The sequence below is a fragment of the Epinephelus fuscoguttatus genome, linkage group LG1, assembly GCF_011397635.1.
Source record: "Epinephelus fuscoguttatus linkage group LG1, E.fuscoguttatus.final_Chr_v1".
NCBI classification, from domain to species: Eukaryota; Metazoa; Chordata; class Actinopteri; order Perciformes; family Serranidae; genus Epinephelus; species Epinephelus fuscoguttatus.
This window is the reverse complement of record NC_064752.1, coordinates 24,725,775-24,736,390: the sequence shown is the minus strand read 5'-3', so window position 1 is coordinate 24,736,390 and position 10,616 is coordinate 24,725,775.

Here is a 10,616-nt window from a genome sequence, read left to right as displayed (position 1 = left end):
GAAAATGAACCTTAAACTGTGGAAATCATCCCTGAAAGTAAACATGCTGTTTGTATTTTCTGCTGTTAAATAGAGAAAAAGGAAAAATATTTTGCAAGGAAAAAAAAATCGCGCACAATAAGAATGTAAATGGATGTCAAGTGAAAATGCAAAACAGAAATAAAAGACTAAATGTTTTCTTATGGACCTGCTGGGATGCCTCCTCCAGTTCACTGCAGGATTACTGCAAAGAGGGAGCATGGAAATATCAGAATTCCATTTTCTATTTCTGCATTAGGAAAAAAACAAAGCGATAAGAGGCTGTGTTAGTTATGTAAAAGGATTTGCACAGATTGATAATTTCCTTAAAAAAACAGGCTTCTCCTAACTCCTAAAAGCCAATTACCACCCATCTCCTCTTTTAACTGTTAAACATTTCACTCCTCTGCAATCCATATATCCAGTCAATTTCACATTGAAAAAAGGAAAAACATCTGGTACAAGGCGTATCTTAAAATGCCAGTCACCCAGGATATACACACATTCTTGGTGAGCGTTGGGCGTCATCTTACAGTATTTGCTGGGTGTGAGACGGCTATAGTAGCTGCAATGCTGACACTGACCCTATTCCATCAATCTCACATTAAAAACGCTCCCAGCATTTAAATATTTCAAAGAGCTCCTCAGCTAACTCCAGAGAAGCTCTGAGCCTCTGTGTGTGCGTGTGTGTGTGTGTGTGTCTCTGACAAACCCTTTTTCAAACTGCTTTTAAAATGCGGTTGAACCCAGAGCTTATGACTGGTGACTAAACACTAAGCTAAAGTCTAAAAAGAGGAATACAGATGATACAAGTGCACACGATAAATCTGTCTCTGCAAAAACAATCACATTTCACGCATGCCTCCCTCACTCTCTCTCACTCTCTCTTAAAGAATATATACAGAATAAAATAATCATGCTCTGCACATATACTGTACGGAAAGGAAAGACAGACTTATACATGAAGAGAGCTGGGCGAGGGAAGTCATGAATATATTATCATGCAGTTATTCTGTGATGTTTCAGCTGTGCTGCACTGTCTGGTTTGTCACTGTGTGCTTTACATATGCTGTCTGTGTCAGCTCTCCAAAGACACCCACATGACAGCGTGCAAGGGACACACGCACATTAAGGCACAGAACACAACTCTGCTGCGTGTTTATTGGCTCTGTTTTGTGTGGGTTTCATGATTTCATGTTTTCCCTCAAGCAAGGCTTTGTATTTTTTTTTAGTTTTTAATTTCTTAGAGACAAAATTAACGAGAAAAAAAGGCTGTTTAGATGATAGTGAGACTATCATTAGGTGTGACGATAAAGTCAAGCAGTTCCTCTTAGAATATGACTTCAATTAATAATTAATTTTGAGGGTAGGGTCAAGGGAAGTTCAAATGATTCATCTCATCTCATAGCTACAAACCCAGTGTAGTAATAGCTAGTATAGCATACACATATTTTTCTAGGTCGAACCTAATCAACAGGAAACCTTGACTAGGTTCTTTGTTTATTCAACAGATTTGTTGATATTGTGAATATACCGTAAGTGATCAAATTGCCTTGAAGTGGTCATGTGAAGGGGCTTTAATCCTTTGAAACGTGGAGCGACATCACTTTTCTTATGCTGTTTTGTGACTCCTTTCGCAAGTATTTAAACCTTTGAACCCTGTGCAAATCAATGCATTTTCTGTCAAAGACAAGGGGGAAAAAGGCAAAAAGCAACTTGGTAAAAAATATCCCAAAAATTGCCAAATACTAGATTTAGATATTTTTTTTTAAATAGGGAAAAAAGAAAAAAGCTAGAGAAAAACTGTATTTATAATTATTATTATTACATATTTAAAATTATATGTTACAGGGTTATTAGACTTTTTGAGCACTTTTTCAGGCCATGTCCTTGTTTGTTTGTTTTTTAACTAATTTTCAAGTTTTGAATTTTCTTCTTTTACTAATTTCTTGCAAATGTTTGGGGTCACTTCTTTTGCTGTTCATTGCTTTCTTCCCAGGTTTTTGAGAGACATCAAGCCAATTTGCTCAAGTTTCAAAGGGTTAAAGGGGCTCTATGTGAATCTGAGTGCGGATGAGTCAGTGGCATAAGGTAGTTAACGACAGGCTCCAGTGCACACTAGTTACTTGTTATGAAGCATACACATATGCAGCTATCATATATACTCTCATCACATGATTGAATTAAGATCACCAGAGACAATAAGAAATTATTAATTTAAAGGAATAGTTTTATAAATAGTTTATAGCTTTTGTAGTCATATACAGGCTGTTAGCCCAAACTATTTGTATGTTGCCCTACAGAAACTAATGCACCCAAATTTGTGCATATCTCACATTTTTCAAAAAGTCTGTGATCACATGACCAGTTCACTGACAGTAGTACACAAGAGTGGTGGATGGGTCACAAAAAAAACGTGTAAATTTTGCATGAACTCTGAGTCATTTTAAGTAATGTCCTCCTCATGTTTCTTTTTCTAAACCTGCCTTTTTGAGGACAGAAATGGCACCATTTTGAAATTTATCATTAGTTCTTTGAACAGAGGCATAACTCTGAGGTGGCTATCTGAATCACTTGCAAGATGCCGTTTCCACTCAACACATTGTTGGGTGGACTATGGGCCCCAGTGCAACTACACTTCTTGCACGGTTTATTTTTACGCCCCTGGTATGGGTTGTCTGGACATGGTTTTCAACATGGAGGTAGCTGAGCTGGCTAACTCTATAAATGGCGCTAACCTACAGGAACAGTGTTGACAGAGCTAAGGGTGTAACTGCAGGGTGGGCGCTGCATTTCTCCAACAGTGCTGTCCTGATATCAGCCATATATATCACCACTTTTAAGATGATATGGCAAACACTTGCTTATTTACACAGACATCAGATACAGAGCAACATTAGCATTCATTTGGAGTCTTTATTGTGTCCACCAAACAAATTGAACAATGAACAAACAAATGTTTTGGTCCACTTCAACTCCTTAAAGAAACATCTGGCTCTTCAACTGCTACAGGCTCCACTATTTTCACCAGCTAGTTGCTAACATTGTCTGTTTGCCATTTTGGGCTGGGCAGGTAGAGCGCAGTCTGTTTTTAAAGTGAGTGAATACAACAATCATGCGAGAAGTGAGAGTGAACCAAAAGGTAAAGTTGCCAAAATACTGAGCTTTAATACGCTAAAACGCACCACCGAGTCAGGTGATAATTCTCTTTGGGTTCATCACTACAAACAGCTTTTTTCAAAGGCAAGTATAATTACTATTGTTAAAGGACCTGTGTGTAGAATTAGGGGGATTTATTGGCATGGAATATGATATTCATAATGTTTTCATTGGTTTATAATCACCTGAAACTAAGAATTGTTGTGTTGTTACCTTAGAATGAGCCGTTTATATCTACATACAGAGCGGGTCCTCTCCCATGGAGTCAGCCATGTTGTTCTACAGTAGCCCAGAGAAGACAAACAAAACACTAGCCATAGATAAAGCCAATTGCATTTTTGCAGTTTCACATAAGCCACCAAAGTCCTCCTACATGCTTGGCACATGGCAGGAGTTTCAGTTCTGCAACCCTACTGCTAAATGCCACTAAATCCTGCGCACTAGACCTTTAAAGGATTATGTTTTTATTCAGGTTTAATCACCTGAAACTAAGAATTGCTGTATTTTTGTTCATTTGGAATGAGTCCTGCATATCTACATGGGGAGTGGGTCCTCTTCCATAGGGCCCACCATGTTGCACCACCGTGTTTCTACAGTAGACCAGAATGGACAAAACAAACACTGGCTCTAGAGAGGGCCTTTTGCATTTTTATGTAACCCAAGGGGCCAGGTTAGGTTCTACTATACGCTTGGAAAAGGAGGGATGAGGGAAGGGGTATTCAGTTGGTTGCAATCTACAGCCTCACCGCTAGATGCCACTAAATCCCACACACTGCTCAGTTAAGTGTCCATAAAATCTGGTATTGCAGGTTTAAGGACAACTCGTCAATGTTGTTTGAAAAGCTAAGTTACAAATTCATTATTGCCCTTGAGAACAGCAGTTGAGAAAGCATGGGGAGATGAAAACTAGACACTGTGGTGGGACTGTTTTCTAAGCTTCATGAACATTACTCTGACAGTGGAAATCTACCACAAGATGAAGGCATTAACTCCCCCTAAAACACAAACAAAAATCCAGCTGTTGTTGTTGCATGAGGAAACTTGTATTTTTCTCCACACTGGCCTTTGTGTTGCGCTACCCTGAAGAACATCAACATTTAATGTGTACACACTCTAGTTGAAGTAGAGGAGCGGGGCAGAGAACACCAGTCAATTATTAATGTTTAAAAGGTTTGGAGAGTTCTGTTGCCGAGGTTAGTGCTAGACCTCTCTGAGGGATCCCAAGAATGTGCAGTGGCAGAAAACCGAGGGGTCTCAGCCATCAGAAATTGGCGGTGGCCTGTTGAGGATCTAACGAGCTGAGGACTATAGGGAACATGGGGGAAACCTCATGCTGACTATCCACAAGGGTGAGCAGTGTGAGTAAGAACTGAAGAAGCACTAAATGCCAAGTCAGGGCAACAGGAGATCCACTAGAGCAAAACCGGAGATGAGGAGTCCTTGAAAGCATGGCTACCTGCAGGGAATTTGCTGGTCAGACGCGCAAGGAACATCTGGAGTAGCAGCTAGTCAGTCCAGCTGTCAGATTCAATTTAATCTCAGAGTCAGGCAGGCCTGCTCATCCTCTGTGCATGCTGAGTTCAGTATAAAGGCTGTCATGGCTGCACTAGTACTGTAAGTACTATGTTGGTGGGGGAGGTGAACACAGCGAAAGGGTCAGAGCCTGGGGTGCCATGAGTGCTGAGAGAAGATGAGTTTGGAGAGAAAATAAACGCAACCAATCAATCAAAAATCTGAAATGGTTTCCACTGGAGTGACAGTCATCGTAAAGAATGACGTTGTAAAGGTTTGATCTGACCTCTGATGGTCTCTGTGTCAAAATCTATTTTAAGATAATTTTGGGTTATATTGAACCCATATATTGCCTGTTCCTAAATTAAGGGGATAGTTTGGATTTATTGAGATGGGGTTGTACAAAGCACTTAACCATTGTCAGTGTATTACATATAGTAGATGGCTGTCAATGTGAATTGAGCTTTGAGAAGCAGGCAGGAGTACTGCCATAGATGCTAAGCAGTGTACTGCCGTGGGTGGGGACTGCAACAAAATGTGTTTCAGCCACCTAAAAAATCAAAATCAGTTTACGTGGACGCTATATTGAGAATATTTTAACACTTGTCCTTGCTGCAGACAGCAATTTCCAACTGGGAACTAAACTAAAAGTGAAACTTATCTATGGTTTCTTCAAAGCAACCAGACCCCATTGACAAAAACAGTAACTGTACAATTGTACCTCGCTGAACACAGGAGCTGCTAGTCCCCTGCTGCCTCGATCAGTTACTTTGTTTGTGTTATTGTGTGACTTTGGTGGTTTAAAGGGTCAACTCAGATTCATCAAAGACGCTCAAGCAAAGCAGTGGGGGACCAGCAGCTCCTGTGTTCAGTGAGGTAATATTATTGTTTTTGTCAATGGAGTCTGGAGGCTTTGAGAGAGCGATATAACAGCTTCAGTTCCCAGTCAGAAATTGCTGTCTGGCAGTAAGGTAAAGCACTGAAAATATTCTAAATATAGCATACACTTAAATTGTTAAGAAGAAGACAAAGAAGAAGAATTCTGTGTGTTCCAATACCCATACTACCATAGTATGCCAGAAAAATGTAGTATGTCCCAATCCATAGTATGCAAAATGAGGTATGCCAAAAATACCAGTATGGTCCATTACATTTGGTTTTATTTTTACAATATGCAAGCCAGCATACTTTTCTGGCTATTCTGACTCATAATCCTCCAGTGGACGATACGTCACATCTACTAAGCCACCACCAGACGATGGCTTGACAGCTGTAAGAAGTCCCAGTGACGGATGATGGTGCATTCAAGTAACTGGTGACCAAACAAACAGTAATAACAGGGATATTGATTGTTTAGGTAAACAAAATAATCATAAATATTACAAACAATAGACAAACTGTGAGAATAGTAACGTGTCAGATCGAGGGGACAGGCACCCTGAGCAGTTGGTAGTTTTGTGCCTTGCTCAAGGGCACCTCTGCAGTACCCAGTAGGCAAACTGTCACCTCTCCAGCTACCAGCCCACACTCCATATTTGGTCCCAATGGGGACTTGAACTGGCAGCCCCCCCGGTTCCTAACTGACTGAGCTACTGTTGCTGCTGATTTTTTTAAGGTGGCTAAAATATGTGTTGCTGCTGTCCCCACCCACAGCAGTACATTGCTTTAGCTTCCACAGCGGCTTCTCCAAACTCGTGGCATGCTGACCACCATCTATTATAGGTAATACAATAACTATGGGTGAGTACCTCATACAAACCCGCTTTAAAAAAATGTGAACTATCCCTTTAAGTTGTGTTTTCTTACAGTACTTTAAATTAATGTAATAAGAACATGGGGTAAATATTCTTGCTTCTGATTGGTGTTTGGGCTGACATTAAGATGGCTGTATAGTCTGCTGTGTGCACTGGACTTAATGGGAACTTGGAGGCAATTTACAGTGATCAATAAAAGACCCAAAAGAATATTTTGGCCCCATGACCCTGAAATTGAAGCAGCACAATGGAATTCATGGACTTTCCTTTTCCATCTCAAAATGGATTGTGTCACCAGGCTGCCAGTCAGAGACTAATATATCCATGTGTATAACTGCAGGCAGGTCGGTAGGTAAAGTGACAGTAGAGCAATGGTTCCCCAACTAGACTGATATGTCAAAGAGATATCAAGTGCTGGATGTCTAATAACTTCCTCTACCTCAGTGAAGAAAAACCAGAAATAATATTATTTGGGCCACTTGACACCTCAGGATTCAATGATGCATTTCCTAACTTGGCACCGTCTGTTAAATCCAATGCTAGAAATCTTGTTATTTTTGATTCTAATTTAACTTTCAACAGTCATATCAATAATGTAATTCAGTCCTGCTTTTATTCACTTCGAATTATCTCAAAAATCCTATCATGTCTTTCCTTCTCTGACTTGGAGAAATTTATTTGAGCCTTTATCTTCTCTGGAATTGACTATGGTAATTCACTTTTTACCTGCCTAAACAATAAAGCACGTTCACGCCCACAGATTGAACAAAACGCCACAGCGAGACTGTTAACTGGTTCACACAAAAGAGCTCACACAACCCCCATTTTAACTTCTCCGCATTGGCTTCCTGTTAACTTCAGGGTTGATTTCAAGGTTCTGCGGATTATTTTTAGAGCACTACATGGTCTAGCACCAGCATACAGCTGTGAACTGTTCTGCCATATGTTTCTGCATGCAATCTCCGATCTTACAACTAAAGGACAGTGTGCTTTTGCTGTCAGGGCCCCAAAACTCTGGAACAGTCTCCCTGTTGAAATTTGACTTGCAGCCTCACTGACGTGTCTTAAATCACTACTGAAAACCCATTTTTAGAAACTCGCTTTTCTGTAATGTTGGTGTAACGTATGGTTTGTTGCTGTGGTTGTGGTTAAATGTATTATTTTGTGAATACAATTTGTGAAGCACTTTGTAACACTGTTTTGAATGGTGCTATATAAACAAAGTTATTATTATCATTATTATTATTATTATTATTATTATTAACTTCTGGGGACACAAGAACTCACGAAATGTTTACCAAGAAAGAATTTAAAGATCAGATTTTGTTTCACAAATTATCTTTATTATTTCTGAATTACTGGGTGGTTTAACCTCTAAAACATAACCAAATATGAGGAGGGAACATTGCTTTTTGGTTGACCTACTCCCAATTGACAGACACGTGCAACCTGTGACAAAGAGTTGCACGCAGACATTGGATGATTTCAACAAGCCATAAACCAACAAGCAGAAAATAGAAGGAGACACAGATAAATCCAGTCATCAGCAGGGCCAGGTGGTCAGACCAGCTCTACAAGCTCACACTCCTAAAAAAAAATCCCATCACCAGGGGGAGATATAATCAGAAACAGATCACCTCCAGTATGTGCTTTAGTCTGGATTCTGTTTACAATGTGTCATTATTATGGGCTTTGGGTTTTCAAGGTGAAACGGCATACAAATTATTTGCACAAATATTCTTCATTTAATAAACATTTTCCTCTTGTCAAACACACAATCAAGACAGGACATGCTGCTAGCAGACTGTAATTCTCTGAAGGCTTTCTGAAATCCTCTATATTATTCTCTAATAATAATAATAATAATAATATTAGTTTCTCAATCATGCGTCCCACATCAGTGAAAGTCAGTGTCAGTGTCTCTCTTAGTCTAGGCCAACAGACATTTGAGTGAGTGAGTTTAATTAGGTCAACAACGGGCCCCTGGTTAGGGGTCAGAAAGTAGTTGTGTGACCCACAGTCACTGCTGTCCTTCTATGTCTTTGAATCAGCAAATCAAAATCCAACTTTCATTTTCACTGCCCTTTCTCTGTCATGCTGGATAATACCATTTTAATCTGCCACCTCCGTGTTTAAGAATAGCAACATGATGTCAGCACGTGAAAGTTGAAATTACATATGACGACACCATTGTGACCATCGGCTCATTTTAGGTCTTGTTACGGTCAAAGCGAAATCTGGTCTAATCCAGAATATTTAATTTTTATTTTTATGTCTTCACGGTTTCAAGATGTAGAATGAAATAAAGATTAGACTGGAAATTATTGTCCTCACAAACAGATACACAAGATGCGTATTGCACTTGTAGTATTGTGTTGACAGGACTTAAAAGGTCATGTGAGCACGTTATTACAAAGACGATAGCAAACTCCACTTGCTGTCACAAAGTGTTATCACCGGGGGTGGACCCAGAAGATATAATCATTCAGGGCTCAGCCAAAACGTAAGGGGGTCTGGGGACATGCTCCCCTGGGGAGACTTTCTTTCTTCCATTTACGGCAGCTATGTGAACTATTTTTCAAGCCATCTAAATCAGTAGAATCCTTCGGAGGCTAAATCCTATTTTCTATCTAATTGTTCTCCAGCTGTTTTCATCATTCATAAACCACAACACAGCAAATGTTGAGGATGACTCATTTTTATTCTTGCCACCTAAAAAAGGCAAACATTGTCTGATGTGACTATTTTAGTTTCATAAGGCCCCGATCACAAAGAAAGCGTATTTAGCAGCTGGAGACAGCTTTTTGTAGTTGTTTTTATTGAGAGTGGAGCTGTTTGCTCACGGTTTTGGTGTTGCTATGTGCCTCACGTTTCTGTGCTCTATACGCCCGGTGTTTTTGCCAGAGAGCTCTGAACTCCTTGAGTTGAAAAAAAATCCCTCAACTTGGACTTGAAGATTGCGCCACATCATCTCCTTTTTTCCTATAGTCCAATCAGATGATTTGAGAGGCGGGCTTTCTATGGTGGTCACGACAACAAGTTTACAGTTGGCAAATGATGGAGGAGAAACTGGTGGTAGTGGTTGCTGGATACCCAGAGCTATACAGCCCAACGATAGACAGCAGATTGTCAAAAAAACGGCCATCATGGATGCGAAGCTCCTGGACCAACTGGTGGTGCTCCCTGTGATCCACCCTCTTTTTTAGAGTCTCATACCCACACAGATCTCCGTTTCCCTGTGCCTAACAAACTATTTCCTGACAGCCTCTCGCCCTCAACCAGAGCTACAGCAAGTACCCTCTGCCTCAACATTTTAGGAACTAGCTACTAATAAATGTGAAATATATAAAGTAAATAAATAAATGGTAGATTTGAATACATGGGAAGGTTAGGGTATGGAGGTGTTGGCGTGACTGCCAACAATAAAAACCAGAGGCATTTTTTTTTTTAAAGGCAGAAAGAACATCTCTAGTAAACAGCATTACAAATTATGAGGCCTATTTTTGCAACCCAGTCTCACCCAGTCGTCAAAATCCAGCGCTCAGGCAGTGACTTGCGGTGTCAGACGCTGATGCAAAAAGCCCTCCTGTGACGTCGGCTGGACATGCGGCTGGTCACCATTATAGTGTAATGGTGGCTGGTGGCATCAGGGGGGAACCACGGCAGGACAAGAACGAAAGTTAAGGCAGCAAAAGTCTGAGTAGGGCGGGCGGAAGGGGTGGTGAACTGGTCCAACAAACATTGTTTTTAACTTGGGAAAGCGGTGTTCGCGTACAGTAAGATTCTAAAGCCAACCCTAGTTCCTTTTTCCTGAACTTAACTATGTGTTTTTGTTGTTGAAGGAAAGAAAATTTAATTCACTGTATTGTACCAATGTAGTGTGTTTATTTTGAAAGAGACTGTATGTAAACGGTTAAGTTTCCTGTAAAATCGGAAGTGTATTTTGAAAGAAGACAATGCATGTAACAGGCGTCCCAGAACATTAACAACTAATGCAACCAGGGTACCTTGCATGTCGAATCCGGACGTGGAAAATCCATGACCAAACATCAATATGTGACAAGGTCAGATGACGTGTTGATTTTTGGTATGCTATGCTTGAGCAAATTTTAAAGAATGAATGTTTAGCTGACACATCTGCTACCTTTAACCTCCTGAGACCCTGTGCCCTCA